The sequence below is a fragment of the Aegilops tauschii genome, chromosome 7 (genome assembly GCF_002575655.3).
Source record: "Aegilops tauschii subsp. strangulata cultivar AL8/78 chromosome 7, Aet v6.0, whole genome shotgun sequence".
Taxonomy (NCBI): domain Eukaryota; kingdom Viridiplantae; phylum Streptophyta; class Magnoliopsida; order Poales; family Poaceae; genus Aegilops; species Aegilops tauschii.
Genome location: NC_053041.3, coordinates 29,738,899 through 29,758,711, shown reverse-complemented (window position 1 = coordinate 29,758,711; position 19,813 = coordinate 29,738,899).

Below are 19,813 nucleotides of genomic sequence, written 5' to 3'. Positions count from 1 at the left end.
GAATTACATCTTTCTTCTTAGCATTATCTTGTATGGCTTCTTTACAATGACCAGTTTGTTAAAAAAAGGCTGAGTCTAGAAACGTGTTAGGATGCATTCTGTTGGGGCTTGAAGGACAGTAAGTGTTGTCTTTTTAGGACCATATCGATATAAGCCCCTTCCTTGGCCATGTTCTTACTAGGTTGGATCTAGTGAGCATAGAGAACCATCTGATGCAGAGATCGAAAGTGCTATATGGGAGGTGTGCGGTGATCATGGAGCACTAGCATTGCTTGTGGATCTTCTTAGAGTGAAGTAATACTCCCACTTTTTATATTTGATTGAACCCTGTCAAGTGTCAACACTTTGTTGATCAATCATTTCATTTTTCAAGAATGGCTGAACTTGAAGAAGGCACTGGAACGGAAGCATCTGACAGTCAACTGCTGGAGAAATTTGATTCCATTGATGCGGAAGACTCCTCGAGGTAGGTTGTGTGCTGGGACTTTTTTATGTTGCTTGGACGATACATTTTTCATTTCCAACGCTTACTCTCCATGGACAAATTTTCATATAATTGTTCTCTAGCTGTTTAGTGCTTTCTGTTTTCATTTGTCAATGCTTAATCTGCATGGACACATCTTAATATGATACTACCTCTTTGATCTCTTACTCTTGTTTCCTTGTCCTCTTTTCGGAGTGCAACCGTTGAGAGAAACGAAGCGACAAAGTCGAGAGCGAACATGAGGTTCTGTATAGTGTACCGGAGAGGTCAGAAGCAGCTGACGAGGATGTTCCTGAGAGAGGCGGAACACCTTCTGGAGCTGTCTGCAGACGAGCAGACCTAGAGAGACTCTGCTTACCTTGTTGGGAGCGACACATTCTGTAACCCTTTGCTGTTAATCCACTTATGGAGATTACATGTGACGAGCATATTCTGTTATGCACTCATTAGATTTGTTTCTAGATTGAAAAAAGGAATCACACATAATTGAACATGCAGAGTAGATCGAGGGTTGGGACGCCATGTCACATACACACAAGTAAAGAAATTGTAGGTATACTAAATTAGAAAGTGTACACTGAATTCGTGTAGTTCAGTCTGATAATGTCGCTATGCATTCTCATTTTAGTTTTCCACGGGATTGTGTCGGCCTGGACTGTCATCATAGTTTTGACGTATTCTCTTGTCTCTTTGTAATCTGTGGGGGGTGAGGGGAGGGTATCAATATAACCCGTATATACACTGATGAAGCTCTCACTGCCCACAAGTGGGTCCTTTTATGAAACTCATGTTGTGCTTGCACCTCTAGAGAAACTGACCTTGATAGGACACGAGAAACAGCCTGGGTGGAATATAAGAGCCAGTCAGTTTCCTCTAATATCTCAAGTGACACCATGATAACAACGTAACTGTAGATATGATACCTAGCTAAGGATGATATGTTTGGTATATAAAAGTTGCATTCTGATTCTTAGTTGAGTAATCAGAGGGCTAAACGGATGGTGCAGACATCTTGTGAAATATGCAAGGCTATATATAGGCCCAACACTTACAAAACTTAGCAACAAAATGGAAGCATGTGGAAAGGGTGACACCAGGTTACACAACACATGAAGTTCATAAATGTGTTACACAACTCATGGGCAGTACCCTAATAATTACGCGGGGATATAAATAAACCATCTGTTAAAAGTTGACCATATGCAATTGGCTGTAGGCACTAGATAAATTAAGTTAACAACACTTCATCCCGTCATTATTAAGCTGAATGACCCTAGCTCTCAACATAGCAGCATTGTTGTTTTTTGCAACGAAAACGAAACGTGAAGTTTCCTGCAAACTATGCCTTCAGTGTAGGTGGTTTTCAGCAATTAACTGATAAGCTATTTGGAGTCCATGATGAATATTAAACGAGGGTGTATATGCGACCCAGTTAAAGGGAAGGAGCGTGCTATGGGTGTTTACGATGCAACTCCAGGAATTACCGTGACTATGGTTGAAAACCAACTTAAATGGACTGCTCCACCTGCGAGCTGTGTCAAGTTGAATATGGATGGCTCCTAGTCTCCTGATGGAAGCGCCGGTGCATGAATGATACTCCGTGATGAGCTTCGAAACATAATCTTCTCATCCTGCATGTTAGAAGGGAGAGAGAGATTTGGTGAAATAGTTGTTGTATTGCTTGAGCCTCGTGGGTATATATATAAGAGTACATGATCTACTTGGAGTACAAGGCAAGTCAGAATATATTTCCTAGTCTAACCTATGTTTCCTAATACAATCACGTTACTCAACATCCCCCGCAGTCACAACGGTAGCAACGCAGACGGTGAGACTGGAGAAGAATCCGAAGGCAAGCCGACGGACCCCCCCCCCCCCCCCCCCCCCACACACACACAGTCGTAACGGTCGATGCATCGCGGAGTCGTGGCTGGAGTGGAAACCAACGAGGTTGCTCAAGCAGGCGGTAGCCCTTTGTGCCGTTTGTCGATGTAGCCAAGAGCGTGGGTGGTGGAGCCGTGGTCGAGGTAGCCATGCGAAGAATGCCGTGGTCGATGTCGAGTCGGGGTGGCCGGTGTCGAGGAAGTCGCCGTGGAGCCGCGGGCTCAAGAGGGCGCCGAGTTAGCATGGGCGCAGTGGTGACGAAGTAGGGGTGAGCCGGGAAGAAAATGTTGTTGACGACGCGTCGCGGCGGGTTTGCCAACCCCGGGGACACATCGTGGACTAAGGCACGCACCGGTGTTGCCAACATCGGGCATGCGTAGACGGACGAAGACGAAGTTGACGAAGCGCCGACCAGGCTTGCCAGGCCCGGGGACACGTCGTGGATGAAGGCACGCATCGGTGTTGCCAGCACCGGGCATGCGTAGACGAGGGACCTGCACGAGCTGTACGCCATGTCGAAGAATTCGGAGAGGCCAGCAGAGAAGGACTCGACGACGGTTGCGGCGCCAATCGGCGCGGGGCCAATTTCACCCGCGGTTGTCAGAGTAGATGAAGCGGTCGAGGTAGATGACGGCGACGCTGGCGACGGGCTGGTGCTGGACGAAGACGAAGGGGGTGGACGGGCAGCTGCGGCGGCTACGGAGGTGGCGGCGGCGGCCAAAGAAGGCGGCGGCGGCTAGGTTAGGAGTGCGGCGGCGATGCTTGAAGTAGGCGAAGAACCCTGACAGCGTGAAGAAGACCGGCGCGGACGGTGGCGTTCCCGCGCCAAGGGAGACGGCGTGGCGCATACCACGAGAGGCGACGCGCGGTGATGGCTGAGTGGACCGCGGGCCGCGGCGCTACGGCCCGAAGGGGCGACGCAGCGGCGGCGGGCAGGTCGGGGCGACGGCAGGAAGACCTCGGGGCGGCGGCGGGGACTGCGGGCCGCGACGCTACGGCCTGAAGGGGCGGTGCAGCGGCGGAGCATGGGTCGGTGCAACCGCGGGGACGGCCTCGGGGCGGCGCCTGGGACCGTGATCACGGCACTACGGCCTGTAGGGGTGACGCAGCGGCGATGCACGAGTCGATGCAGCCGCGAGGAGAACCACGGGGCGGCGGCGCTGCGGCCCGACGGGGCGACGCAACGGCAGCCCGTTGCTCGATTGGTGGAGGGGCGCGCTGAACTCGGGGACGATCTTCACGGGACCTGCGGAGGCGCGGGTAACCAACGGGCCAGGTCGGTCGCGCGGCGTAGATGAGGCGGATCGCGGCGGTGAGCGGGTGATCAAGCCGATCGCGCGCGAGGTCGAGGACGCCGCTCGGTGGAGGCGAGGTGGCGGCGGAGTCCGGGATGAGGCCGGCGACGACGGACGGCGTGGGACGTCGTGCGAACGAGCTTGTCAGCACCGGCACCTGGGCTGCCAAAGCAGAGCCGGCGCCCGGGCAGCGAGACCCAAGAGACCAACGGAGCAGCGGCACCCGAGTTGAGGCAGCCGACGAGCCTGATGCAGCCGTCCCGACGCAGTCGAGGACGAGGCTGGCGAGGTAGACTGCCGGGCCGAAGTGCAGACGTGGCGGAGGCGGGTGACATGGATCGATAGGTGGGCCGGCGCGCGAGCGACGGCTACGATTTGTCGTCGCATGGCGCGAGGCCGCCGGGTCGGGGCGATGCAAGTTTCTCGGTCGGAGCAGGGCGGTGATGGCCGGCGCAGGGCGACGGACGGACCGACGCGCGGATGGCGGCTGGCCCTAACGGGCCGTGTCGGCGCGCGTGGCCGCCGGGTCGAAGGAGAGGCCGGCTCGTCGCGCCGAGGTCGGAGTAGAGGCGCACGGGGGTCGACAGCGACGGCGGGCGACGCAAACCGATCAAGCATAGATCGGAAAACCAAAAAGAAAACGCCGATCAAGATGACCGGCGGGAGAGAGAAAACCCGGAGCAAGGGCTCGGGGAAGACACTCTCTAGGGTAGCCGGTTAACACAACCGGCGGACGAACCCTAGGTATGGGCGGCGCGGCCCCCGGCGGCGGTCATGGAGGCCGACCGCCCCAGGGGCGGCGCGCGGGTGCGGAAGCGACGGCGGCTCGGGTTTGGATCGTGATTAGGCTGATATCATGTTAGAAGGGAGAGAGATTTGATGAAATAGTTGTTCTATTGCTTGAGCCTCGTGGGCATATATATAGGAGCACATGATCTACTTGGAGTATAAGGCAAGCTAGAATATTGCGTAGTCTAATCTATATTTTCTAATCAATCACGTTACTCAACACTGCAGAACACTGTTCTCGTGTAGAGATGCTATGGAAGCTGAACCGTGTGCTTGTATGAAAGGTATCTCTTTTGTCTCTCCGACGTTCAGAGGCGCCCATTTTTTTGGGAGATTGACTCAGTTGCGGTGGTGAATCCACTCATGGATGGAACTCCTGATAGATTGGTGTAGCTGATTTTATTAGGCTAACTCTCCTAGCTAGTACCGAGAGCAGAAATGTGGTTTGGTTGGGCTCAGGACCACCAGGTGCGGTTGATCTTAGCAAAGCAGATTGTAACTACGGTAGATGTTAGTTGAGTAATACAAGTTTTTACCGCAAAACAAACGAGCACGAAAGGACTATAGCTTGGGACTGATGATGGGGGAAATACTTCCGGATGGCGTCAGTTTTTCCTCCTTGCGGTGTTTATTGGCACCATTTTCTGTTGTGTTTTTATTTTTGCGTTTTGATTTTGAGGCATTAACTGTGCAGTCTAGCATCCCTCTTATGGGTCCACTATCCTATGCCGTCCGATCTTGGCTCTCCGCCTGCTAGCAGGATTGTCGATCCCCTTTGGAGAAATATATTAATTTGTCCCAAACTTGGGAGATATTACCCCAGATAACATGTGACGACTGTATCTATTTTACCAGAGTCCCTGCTCTACTTGAGTGTTGAGTGTTGACACCCCCTCATTTATATCTTTCTATACTGACTTGTGGATCTGGGCGTTGGCCAGCGTAACTCCTGGCCGGCTCAAGTATAGCTCTGTTTCTTGTTGAGTTCAATTGATTAAAACTGGTTAACACATGCTTCAAACTCTGTTATGTTTGTACTGTATTTTTCACACAGATAGGATCACACACACTGGCATGAAGCTCTTTTTTCTTCTCGCCATTTGTGTGTTTAACACATATCGACCATGTCGCACAAATAAAGTGTACGCTAGAGTTCAAAGAAATAAAGTAAACTACCTGGAACGTGATGGTCAAGCCCGCTTTATTAAGAGGGGAGGAGGATCCACTGAGTAACACCGCCAATTTCATCTTGTTGGACGGGCAGATCATCAGGTAAGCATGGTACTGAATCCATGTAGTTGTTCAACACAGATTTTGTTTTGATGTGGACCTGAGGGCGAGGTGAGGGGTCATATGATCCGTTTTATTATGGTACTCACGTCTTTGGAGAAATGGACCATGGTATGACAGTCATGTTATGCTCGCACCTCTTGGGAGAGGGACTAAGAAACCGCACCTACACAAATGCATGAGTGTTACCTTATCTAGGTACGGCCGAGATGATGCTAAGAAACGAGAACCAGTCCAAACCGTATAGTAGTTGGTCAGTTAATTCTAATATTTCAAAAAATATAGATATGATTCACAGCTAATAATGGTACAGAAAAGTTGCATTCTAATTCTTAGCCAAGTAACCAGAGGACTAAATGGGTAGTCCAAACATTTGGTGAAATATTGGAGGATATGTAATGAGCCCAACACATATGAAACTTAGCTGGAAAGTGAATCATTTCACCAAGTTATAAAACTCATGATGTTAAAAAATGTGTTACACAACGCATATGAAACTTAGACGAAAAATATAACTCAATCATAAGTTAAAAGTTAACCATATGCATGCAACGGCTCTAGCGCACTAGATAATTTGAGCTAACAACAATTTATCCCTTGAGGAGTACCATTAGTTAGGTTTATTTATAGTGAGGAAGATACCACTCAGCCCCCCCACGCTTCAAATTAAGGCAGATGTGTGAATCTCGAAGCCTGACTCATTCATCCATTGTTCAAAGTTTGGCCTTAAAGGCACGAATAAGCTACATAAGCAGAAATTTACTCGTATACTACTATGGAATGGCTATACCGCAATAGTAGTGCTAGACTAAGTTTTTTATCGCATACCAAAAAAATAGGTTACTTGCAGAAGTGAGTGGTTTTATCATGTTAATTAATGTGCCATAGTGATGGTCCAAGAACATGACAAGAAGAAATCGCAGCATCCATGTCTAGTTCTTCAAGAGAGGAGAGTGGTCACAGGGACATTAGCATCATGGTCAGAGATTCAAAATAGGTTAGCAATCACTTATCAAAGTTGCCTGCACTTCGCCTTCAACTTGTTGTTGCTTGTTTAGTTTACTAAAGCATGCACAAATCATAGGTGTGGAGTTTAACACCCTCACTTAATTGATAAAATCTCATCTAAAAACGATTCACACAATGGCAAACTTTTCACACCTCTTTCGACAAAGGTTGGATATTCTTTTCTTTTCTTTTTGTCTGTTGCCAGGACTATGTAACATGGCCAATGTAAATCTTAATGTAAGTTCCTGTACAATTCTCCCATGAACTTAACTAATGCAAGTTGATAATCTACAGGAATTCAGACCTATCTAGCACTTTGCGCCACGACATATTTGAGAACTGTCCTTAGATAAATTAAATGAAGTGAAACTCATTCCACTGTAAGGTTATGAAAACCTACTGAAAGACTGGATTCATGAGCCCAAACGGAATACATGAGGTGGTCAGTTTCCTCTAATATCTCAATTAATGTCATGACATAAAGAAATGTTGTAGATATGAGAGTCTTCTCACTGAAGATGGTGCTTGGTAGCGAAGAAATTGCATTATGATATCTAGGTACGCAATCAAAGAGCTAAACAGATAGTGCAAACATCTATGGCCAAATAAGAGAGTGTATATATAGAGCCCAACACAAACAAAATTAACCAAGGGAACGAAAGTATGTTGCAAGTGTGACACCAAGTTATAAAACTCATGAGAAGCAGAGTTAGTTAGATTGATTTTGATGTACGGGATATACCAATCATTCTTCTCAGACTTCAAATTAGGCAAATGCATGGTTTTTTTCCTTGTAGGAAAAACATTTTTTTTCTTACGTGGAGGAGGCACCAACAAGCTACATAAGCCACCCCCTACTGGGAAAAGGCTTATAGGTGGGGTCACTTTAGTGGCGGGCATAGCCTGGGACCCGCCACAACTATTTTGGGAGAGCTCAGTGGTGGGTGGAAAAAAGTGCTGACCACTACTGAATGCTCAGCAGTGGCTGGCTATAGCCGTCATCTGCCATTTCTAAGTTTTCACAGAATTAGCCGTGGAATAGAAACATCAGTGGCGGTTGGCTGCAGGGGGTAGTTTTTCGGAGCCCTAACCTTATAACCGATAGTTTTATGCTATTTACTCAGAGTTGAGAGAGCATGAGAGGAAGTAAGCTTCAGTATATATGATGATGTGGTGAGAATAGTTCCGGATGCCATCAGCATTTCCACGTTGCAGTGTTTAATGCCACCATTTATGTTGTTGTGATTTGTTTTGTGTTGTGATTATTAATTTAGAGCATTATTACTACACAGATGGCTCTCAGCCCGCTAGTTGCATTGGTGATCCACTTTGGGGAAATATATTTGTCCCAAACTTGTGAGATATTACTCTACATTACTGTTAGAGTTAACCTTGTAGTCTAGGTGTCCATCATGTTTATTTCGCCGCATTAGTTCGTTCATGCATGTAGTTGAGTTGCATAGACATGAGGCTGCGGCAGTGTGTGCACGGAGAGATGTGAGCACGTGTACACAAGCAAGCTAAGTGTGTGGGTTAGTCCTTAGTTGAGATAGTGGAGAGTGGATGCTTGTGCGGGTATTCAGCAGAGTAGTAGCACGCACGTACGCGGGCTGTTGCATGACCAAGCTGCATGGCCGTTGGTGTGGCTCAGATGTGACCGAGTAATCAGCCACGAAGAGGACGGAACCGGCCGAATAGTGTGGCCTTATCTGAAGGTTGTTACTCGTGGCTTTAGCTACCGGCTAGTGGAGAGCAAATAGTGGATCAGCAGTAGCAGTAAGTACGTGTGCATGTATCTCTGTTAATAGGACTTGTAACCAGTTGCGTCGTGTTGAGAAGAAACAGTGAAAAGGAACAAGTGTGTGCGGTGCCGCAAAACTCCATGTGTGATCTTCTTCTACCTTAAGCACTTGCATGTTTTCTTGAGAGAATCCTTGAGCTGAGAGGGTTGCAACGTAGAGAAGAAGCGGCACTGGCAATTACATGTGTCAAAGAGTTCTCTGTTGGCCTTTTGTTGATACCTTCCTCATTACATCAGTCTACACCAACTTGTGGATCTGGGCCTAGTTAGTAGTAGGCCACTCATTGCCGGCGCTAGCCTAGTTTTTGTTTCTCGACGAGTTTGATTTTGGTTAAACCTAGTAAACATAGGCATCCAGTTCTGTTGTGCATGCATTTGGTATTTTGGATTGAAAAATAGGATCATACATAATGCACTTTGATGTAATCAAAGCTATTTTTTCTCTCTCGGATGTTGGTGTTTGTGGTGTGAACACGCAGACCAGATCGACGGCAGGGGAGCTATGTCACACACACAAAGAAAGGAAATGTACATAAACACAAATTCATCTACCAATAGATGCATCATTCAAATTAATACTTGCTTTGCCTGGAAAGAAAGGAGATCATCGGGTAAGCATGGTGTTGAATCTGTCACTGCTCATGCTGCAAGGAGAGTAATATCACCCGTTTTATGGCGAAGCTCATGCTGCAGGTAATTGGGCCCTTCTACAAAGTCATGTTGTGCTTGGATCTGTAGAGAGAGTGACCAATGAAAAGAAACTGGTCCCACACGTGCAATGCATCATTTCTACCTTCTCTAGATACCGCTAAGATTATGATAAGAAAAAAGAAGCAGCTCATACGGAATATAAGAGTTGGTCAGTTTCCTCTAATATCTCAAGTGGCGCCATGATAACCAAAAATTATAGATACGAGACATAGCTAAAGGTGATGTTTGGTAGTTAGAAGGTTCATCCTGATTCTTAGCTAAGTAACCAGAGGGTTAAATGAGTAGTGCAAACATCTTGTGAAATATGTGAGGTTATGTACCGAGCCCAATGCTAAGAAACCTACCAAGAAAATGAAAGCATGTGGGAAGCATGACACCAAGTTTCACAACTCATGAAGTTAAAATATCTGTGACACAACTCATGAGCAGTACCGTTAGTAATTACACTGGAGATATAAACAAACCATCCGTTAAAATTAACCATATTGAATGGCTACAGTGCACTTGATAAATTAAGTTAACAACACTTTCTCGCATGGCAATTAAGCTGAACCTCACGACCTCTCAACATAGCAGACCTAAACTAGCATCATTCTCTCAGTTTAGTATTGTGCGTGGGAGTAGACACATTATGTAATCTTCAATGTTCATTTGTCCTCCGTTGTGGTTATTCAGGAACGAAATGGATGCAATAGCCGAAGGTTTTGGAACTACATGGGGCCTTCAGATGCCGTCAATCAAGAGATGAAAGAGCACAGGAGGAAGATAGCTTGAGTCACATGAAGGGCCGAATAGTTTCAGACGACGTTAGTTTTTCCGTCTTGCGGTTGTTAATGCTACCATGTTCTTTTGTGGTTACTTGTTTTGCCTCATTATTACAGACATCATAATTGAGTGAGAAAATTATGTTTTTCGTCCCTCAATTTCCCCAAAAGTATAGACTTGGTCCCTCAAGATTTTTTGCTATACATTTGGTCCTTCAAGTGTCAAAACTGGATAAGTTTGGTCCAAAACCAGATTTTGAGCATCTTGACCTGGGTTTGACCATGTTGACCAGGTTTTGAAATTTTGTGACAACCAACATGCTCGGGTGCGCCAGGTGCATGTAAATTTTTATGGTCAAATAACATACAAGGAGCTCTAGCAAAAAGAGGCATTTTTAGCCAAAATTTGTTTTTTTTGGCCATGAGCTCCTCGAATGTCGAAACAGCACACGAATTTTCATGCACCTAGCGCACCCAAGCATCTTCGTTGCCCCAAAATTTCAGAATTTTTGAATTTACTATTCATCAGTCAAACCTGATCAATATGGTCAGACCTGGTGAAATGTGGTCAAACCCGGTCAACGTATTTAAAATCTGGTTTTGGATCAAACTTATCCGGTTTTGAGACTTGAATGACCAGTTGTATACCAAAAAATCTCAAGGGGCGAAGTCTATGCTTTTGGGGAACTTTAGGGACCAAAAACATACTTTTCTCTAATTAATTTAGTTGTCGAGCAGCTCTCTCGCTCTCCTCCTGCTAGTAGCACTGTTGATCTAGTTTGGAGAAATACAGCTGTCCCAAACTTGGGACATACTACCCAGCTTACATGTGATGAGCATATCCATTGTGCCAGATAGTCTGCTCTGTTTGGGCTGTTGAATAATTATGTACCGACTTGTGGATCTGGGCTGGGCAAATTAGCTCGATTATGTTTCTCAACGCTTGATCTGTGTTAACGCATAAACTAGTAGTCATTCCTCACCGGCTGAAGTCCAATTATGTTTCTCAATGAGTTCGATTGATTAAAACTGGTTAACACATACTTCAAATTATGTTATGCTTGCATTGCATTTTTCACACAAATAGGATCACACACACTGGCATGAAGCTCTTTTTTTTCTTCTCGGCATTTATGGGTTAACATTGATATCTGTTTTTATTTCCAATGCTTATCAAATCCTTACATACTTGTTACCTACCGTTTACTGCTCCCTGTTTTTATTTCTCAATTCTTAATCTGCATGGACACATCTTATTAATATGATACTTCTCTACAATTTACTACTGGTGACTATCAGCGGTGTTTTTGTGGAGAAAGCACACGATTGCCACTGAATCAACACGGGCATGGAGCTGATATCACTGGAATGCCAACTGAGACCTTTATTGCCCAGGGGAAACTAGAAATATGTTTCATTCGTTAAATCAATCGGCTCAACCGCCTAACCTCTTTGGTACCCGCAGTGATCTGTATGTAGGTGCCATAAACAAGTAATCTTTGCCTCAAACAAAATAATACCCTGGTTCTGGATCTTAGAGTGCATTTCCTTTTGGGTTCAGCGTTACACTCAACAAAACCACACAGCCTCTTTGACCTCTTACCGTTTCCTTGTCTTCTTGCAGTGCAACCGTCCAGAGCTACGAAGCGGCGAAGTCGAGAGTGAACAGAGGGTCGTGTATAGTGTACTGGAGAGGGCAGAAGCAGCTGACAATGATGTTCCTTAGGGAGGCGGAATGTCTTCTGGAGCTGTCCGCGGACGAGCAGACCTAGAGGGACTGCCTACCTGTACATGTGTTGGGAGCGACACATTCTGTAACCTGGTGTTGTTGATCATGTTTGGAGATTACATGTGGCGAGCATATTCAGTTAGGCATGCATTGGATTTGTTTTTGGATTGAAGAATAGAATCACACATAATTGAACATTCAGACTAGTTTGAGGGCTGGGGAGCCATGCCACCCACAACGAAAGTGTAATCTAAATACAATTTGACCGAATTCAGCATGTTAAGTCTGATAATGTGTTCTCTTTTCCACAGTAGGATGGCAACCTTGATTGTCATCGTAGTTTTGATGTCTCCTCTCATCTTCTCTGGACATGAGGGTGAAGTGAGGCTTAGAATATGGACAATCGGACCCTTATATGAAACTCTCGTTTTTCTTGCATGTATACAGAAAGGGGCTGATAAAAGAAAACCACCAAACAATGCATCAATGCCACCTTGTCGAGATACCGCCAAGATAGTACTAAGAAACGAGAACTTGCCTAGATGAAATATAAGAGCCGGTCAGTTTCCTCTAACATCTCAACTGGCACCATGATAACAAAAAATAGTGTAGATATGGCACCTAGCTAAAGATATTGTGGGGTGGATAAAAGTTGCATTCTGATTCTTAGCTAAGTAATCAGAGGGCTAAATGGATAATGCAAACACCCGGTGAAACATGTGAGGGTATATATTGAGGCCCAGTGATGAAGGAACTTAGCGAGAAAATGAAATCATGTGGGAAGCATGACACCAAGTTGCACAACTCATGAAGTTAAAAAATGCATGACACAAATCATGAGCAGTACTGTTAGTAATTAAGCAGGACATATAAATGAACCATCGGTTTAAAGCCAACCACATGCAACAGCTATAGTGCACTAGATAAATTAAGTTAACAACACTTTCTCCCGTGGCAATTAAGCTGAATGTCGCTACCTCTCAACATAGCAAACCAAAACAAACTTCACCGTCTCTGTTTTGTATCAGCTGCTTTCCACTAATAAAGCCACAAAAGTTATCATAAATTCATATGTACTGCACATGGGAGCAGATACATTCTGTAATTTGCAACGTTCATTTTGTTTTGTGTCAGGTTATTCAGGAAAGAAAGGGATGCAGCAGCGGGAGTTCTTGGAACTGTAGGAGGCTTTTCGGCATTCGGATGCCGCCAGTCGAAAGATGAGAGAGCACGAGAGGAACATAGCTTCGGTCTGATGATGGGGGAGAATAGTTTCGTATGAGGTCAGTTTTTTTGTTGCAGTGATCTGTTTTAATTTGTGATTATTAATTTAAGGGGTTATAATTTATAACCATGCAGTTAGCGGCCCTCTGACACCTCCACTCTCCTGTGTCATCCGATCCTGGCTCTCAGCCTGCTAGCAGCATTGTTGATCCACTTTGGCGACCTTTTGATAGCAGCATTGTTGTTTTCTGCAACGAAAACGAAACGTGCTAGTTTCATGTAAACGATGCCTTCAATGTAGCGGTTTTCTGCAATTAACTGATATGCTATTTGGAGTCCATGCTGAATATTAAACGGTGCCTTCAATGTAGCAGTTTTGTGTGCCTGATACATCCGTTTTGCATCACAATTTCTTTTTATAAAGTGCTTATTATTAATGAGATTTTGCACATTATTGCATCAACGTAATCCATTTTCCTCTTAACTTACATGTTGTACAAGAGAAGGGTAAATTGTTAGAAAGTTTCATAGAAGCACTAAAACAAGGATCAACGATGATATTTTTCTTCTAAAGAACAAACCAGTACAAGAAAAATACTAGAGTTATTTACTTATTTTCATGCGGGACGAGAGCCCGGGGCTAAGGCCCACGCGAACCCACCACACGGCCAACCCTTGGGTTGCACGAACAAACCGTGTGGAGCCCATAGAACACCCACTCGGCTGCTCTCTGGGTCCATAGGGAATCCCACCTACCCGGCTGCTCTCTAGGTCCATAGGGAATCCCACCTACCGGGCTTCTCTCCGGCACCCCTGGTCCTAAATTACCCAAAAAATCCTATGTTCATTTTAGGGATTTTTTTCGCCGCCATCTGCGAGGCAGAAACTCAGCTTAATCGACAAAATCTCATATAAAAAATATTCCATGATGGCTGAATATTTTATCTCCTCCATCCACACAAATGTTGGTTGCTCTTTCTTTGAGTAGTCTACTCCGTGTAACATCTTAAAACTGATATATGTCTTGGACAATGTAAGGCTTAATATAAGTTACTATACAAGTGCAATTCTCTCATGAACTAAGCTAATGCATGCTGACAGCTCGGTGGTAGTCCGTTCTATCTAGTACTTCGAACCACACCATACTAACTAAAAGAATGCTTGGATTCATATATCGACTCAACGTACTCACATGTTTGAGAGCCATTCTTAGAAGGATTGAATAAAGTGAAAGCTCCTCAGCTGTAAAGTTTTGGAAACTCTTTTCAAGACCAAATCTATGAACCACATCAGAGTATACAAGCCGGTCAGTTTCCTCTAATATCTCAACATGTACAATGACAAGCAAAAAGTTGTAGATTTAATAGCTAGCATATTGAAGATGGTGTTTGGTACATAACAGAAAGCATTCTGATTTAAGAAATCAGACAAGAGAGATAAACAAATAGTGCAAACATTGATGGAGAAACACGAGTCTATATATTGAGCCGAACATGGAAGAAACTACACAAAGGATCAGAGGCATGTGACAAGTATGATACCAAGGTACAAAACTCATGATCACTACTGTTGGTTCAGTTTATTTAGAGGCGTGAGAGATACGACTCATTCGTCTCGCACTTCAAACTGAGAAAATGTATGAGTCTCCAAGTCTAGCCCGTGCGTTCACTACTGCAAAGGAATCATAGCCCTTCGAAGAAAAGAAAAAAGCTACATAAGCCCTTCATTAAAAATATGCATGTTATGCAAACTAACCACTGCAGTACAATAGATTGAATTTTAGATGGATATACTAGATTAAGTTTATGACACTTTTCCTGTTGGCACTTAAGCCGAACCCACCTCCCTAAGCAGAAATATTTAGTAAACTTCTATCACTCTACTTTGTGTACAACGGCTCTTTTGTGTGTGGAATGGCGGTGATGTTGTATAATTGCTCAGGTGGATCAAATGTCGTAGGTGGTAGTCTAGTTCCTATAGTTTCATAAATGAAACGACAACACTCTGCCTTCTCACATGTTAATGCCCCATAAGATTAATCAAGTTCCATGACCAAGTGAAAGATGACAATGTATTGTTGAAAAGTCAGATCCGAAACAAACAAGGAAACAAACATTCCTTAGGGCGATAAAACACACATTTTTTCCATTGATGACGTGCTTTCGTAGATGGAGGCCCGATGATGAGCATGGGCATGGGTGGACTATATTGGTTTAGAGCCAATCACACATGGAGCGGCCAATTACAGATCCTCAGCTTACATCCCGTTGATTCCTTAGCACCACTATAATGAAAATTAAACAAAATGAACCGACTTTAGACCTAGACCAAACAAAAGATAAATCTCCAGTGGCGGTTGCAACACACTCGACGACGTTGTGCTTGATTTAGAGATGGAACAGACTAACAGGTAGTCTCCTGATATTCTAATTTGGATCATTCAATTTTTTAGCTCTGTCCAACAAGTGGTTTACTGTTTAATTAAGAAAAAGTGTCTGGAAAAAAATTGTTCAGTTGAAGACCAAAATAGAAGAAGAAACAAGCCAGACTAATAAAGTCCATGTTGGTTTGATCTAACAAAGTTATATTAAACCGTAGTGGAGCCCAAGTACTACAACATGATCACATAACACCGACCGGCCAAAAGGTATCATCACTGACGTGCCAGTGGCCCGTCAGTGCCTTCTATTTAGTGATGACCTCAGAACTCAACCACCAGCCGGTCACTGATAATAACATACAAAGCACATGTAGGATGACTTGTACTTGTTGTGGTAGCTTGGGGCAGACCTAAGAGACTAACCATCTTCTACATTCGCAACATCCTCTGCCTGCTAGCAGCATTTTTAATCCATTGTGGAGAAACATATTTGTCCCAACTTGGAAGATATTACCCCAGATTACATGTGACAAAGAGAACCCCCCCCCCCCCCCCTCACCCCCATTTCCATCATGTACACCGACTTGTGGATCTGGCCGTTGGCCAGCCAAGGTAGTAGCCCTCCTCGCCGGCTCGGGTTTAGATTTTTTTTCTCTCGACAAGTTCGACTTTAATTTTGACCAAAACTGTTTATCATGGTTTTGAAATTCTATCATGCATGCATTGGATTTTTAGACTAAATAACAGGATCACACATAATGCACTTTGATGCAAAGCTCTTTTCCCCCTTGGTTTTCTCAGCATACTGCGTTTGACACACAAAGAAAATGTACACTAGAGTTCAAACAAAGAAAGAAAGAAATTCTACACTAAATACAATTCCTCTGCCAAGGAACGCAATCGATAGCTACCGGTCAAGCTCAATTTGTTTAGATTAGAAGTAGTTGCTCTGTCAGGGTCATATGACTCGTCCTGCATTGAATTTCAGGTTGTACTTGCACTACTAAAGAAAGGGACTAATAAGTTGCATCTCCATCAATGTTGCATTGCTTAGTTATCGCCAAGATAATGCTAAGAAGCGAGAGCCAGTCTGGACTTCATACTAGGTGGCCAATTTCTTCTAATATCTCAAGTGGCACCATGATTAAAAAATTAGATTTGTTACCTAGCTAAAGATGATGTGTGGTAGATCAAATTTACATTTTGATTGTAAGCCAAGTAACCAGAGGTCTAAACTGAGAGTGCAAACATCCTGTGAAATATGTGAGGGTATATAGGGAGCTCAATGCTAAAGAAACTGAGAGAGAAGAAAAAAACATGTGGGAAGCATGACATCAAGTTAAAAAAACTCATTAAGTTAAAAAATGTATTACACAACTCATGAGTATATTGTTAATAATTAGGCCAGAGATATAAATGAACTATTCATTAAAAGTTTACCATATACAATGGCTCTAGCGCAATTGAGCTAAACCACTTTATCTCTTGAGGACTACGAATTGTTAGGTTTATTTAAGGTGCAAAAGATATGACTCGGTCCTCCCGCACTTTAAAATAAGACATATGAGTGACTCTCGAAGCCTGGCTCGCACCTGTTGTTGCATAGCTTGGGCCATAGAGGCACAAATAAGCTACGTGAGTAGAAATTAACTCGTATACTATCCGCTATAGTAGTAAGATAATTTTTATGGCATAATAAGAAAATATGTTACCTGCAGAAGTGATGGGTTTCATCATCTTAATGTGCCATAACAATGGTCCAAGCGCATGACAAGAAGAAATCATGGCATCAATGTCTAGTTCTTCAAGAGAAGAGAACCTAATGGTCACAAGTGTGGTCAGAGATTCAAAATAGGTTTAGCCATGAGTTCTCAAAGTTGCCTACACTTCGCCTTCGACGTTTGTTGCTTGTTTAGTCTCCGGAAGCTTGCAAAAAATCATAGGTGTGGAGTTTAACTGCCTTACTTAATTAGCAAATTTTCATCTAAAAATGATTCAAACAATGGTTGTTTTTTGCTCCTCTTTCAACAAAGGTCGGAATTTTTTTTATCACAACCGTTTGTCGTGCGTAACATCTTAGAATTGATATATGTCTTAAACAATGTAAGGTTCATGTACAATTCTCCCGTGAACTAAAGTAATGTGCATGTTGACAGCTCGGAGGCACTCTGTTTTTGAAAGGTAAGACAGTTTGTTCACTCTAGCCACTACCGGAATCGCACCCTATGCCGACGGCCAGGGCCGTCGGCATAGCCCTGACTGGCCGTCGGGACAAGCCTATGCCGACGGCCCCCGTCGGCATAGGGCCGTCGGCAACATATCCGTCGGCGTAGCCCGGGTGGCCGTCTGCATATAAAGGCCGTCGACATAGGACCTATCCCGATGGTGTCCGTACATCTATGCCGATGGCCCTGGCCGTCGGCAACGTTACCTCCTAACGGCGGCCGCCGTCAAGTGCTGACCAACGCCTGCTCGCCATGTGGCAGGCCTATGCCGACGGCCTGGCCGTCGGCTTCGTATGAAACTATGCCGACGGCTAGGCCGTCGGCATAGGCCTGCCACGTGGCGAGCAGGCGTCACCCCTGGGGCAGGTCTATGCCAACGGCCTAGCCGTCGGCACAGTTTCAAACTAAGCCGACGGCCAGGCCGTCGGCATAGGCCTGCCACGTGGCAGCAACTGGGCTCTCCTGGGGCAGGGCTATGCCGACAGCCTGGCCGTCGGCTTAGTTTGAAACTGTGCCGACGGCTAGGCCGTCGGCATAGACCTGCCACGTGTCAGCCACTGGGAACTCACGCCAGCTCTATGCCGACGGCCTAGCCGTCGGCATAGTTTCTGTCTGCTTTTTTTTTTTCTTTTTTCTGTTTTGTTTCAGCTCAATTCATTTGAATATATACAGCATATATAAGGATCATACAGCAATATATGCATCACATAACAATAAGGAGCAGCATCACACAACAAATTCATCACCACACATCATAAGAAGCATCGCAAAGCATAAACATATAAGTATCATCACCACCAAAGCATATAAGAATCTCACAAACAACAATAAGAAACATCACTAGCATATAAGTATCATCACCACCAAGACCGCCACAATGTGACCCAAAGGCTTAAGCGCCAGCACGTCGAGCACCGCGGAGGTCGTCCCCGCCAAGACCGCCGAAGCCCAGGTCGTCACTGCTAGCGGCAGCGCTACCGCCAAGACCGCCTCCACCTCCGCCTCCGCCTCCGTGGATCGGAGTGGTCGGGCTCCGTGTCTCGGGAGTGCTGCGAAGACCACCGCCAACGGTAGATCCACCTATTTCCCTGGATGTTGAAAAGACATATTAACGGGATATATGACTGTGTTGAAAGGCATGACATGCTTTGGGTGAATAGATTGGGGATGAACTAACCAGCGAGGGGCCAGCGTTCTGTGCCACAAACTCCTCAAAGGTCAGCAGCACTGGTTGTGCTGGAGGACATTGTGCTGGCTGCAACTGAGGACACCTGCCGGCCGCCATTTCCTGAAAAGCCTACTGCATCTGGCGATCCCTCTGCACTTGGTGTTCATAAAGCCTCTCATGCCACGCCATGGTCTCCTGGCGTGTGTACTCCAGGTAGGCCTACGGTATGACATGATGGAACTCATAAAACTACTAAATGCGGAAAATAAAGTGAGCAATGAAGATAAGAGGGAAAATACTTACAGATTGTTGCTCCTGAAGGAGGGACTGTGACTGTGCACTCGTCACTGGCTGGCTCGTGCACTGGCTCAGGCTCGGGTCGATCCGACGGAGCTGTGTGTAGGAGATAGTAGGAGTGATCACAGCATCGAGAACCGCCTCCCGACCGTGCTCCTTAGGCCCCATGCCCACCACCACCCTCTCGTCCAGATCCGCCGCAATGGGGTCAGGTGTGTCAGGATGTAACCTCAAATACCCTTCGGAGTAGGCCTTCTTCCTCCCCGCGGTCTTCTTGCCATAGTACTTGGGCTTGCCAGGGTTGGGGTCCTTCCGCATATGGGCGATCTCCCACGCCTGCATGTCTGAGAGCGGCCGCTTCAGTTTCTCCTCCTGCACCACCAAACAGAGGTTAGTCATACATAAGAAAGTGATGGTAAATAGAAGAAGAAGAATGTTTAATGGGGTTAGTCATACATTAACTACCTTGTGGAGATAGTGGTTTCGGTTTCCCTGAGCATGTACTCCCTCCTTCCCTCGGTTAGCCTTGTTTTTGATTCTCATAGCCGCCCACGCTCCAGCCTCATCACACCGAAGATCCACCAATGCCGCCCAGGACTCGTCTTTTCCATAACACCAATTTGGACACACCTACATAATAAAAGCATAATGGCATGTCAACACGAAATGGTGAAATGTACCACAAGGTAATGAAAGCATAATGAAAAATCTTTTATACTTACCGCCAAGAACTCGTCCCTCTCCAAGGTAATGCCCATCCTCCG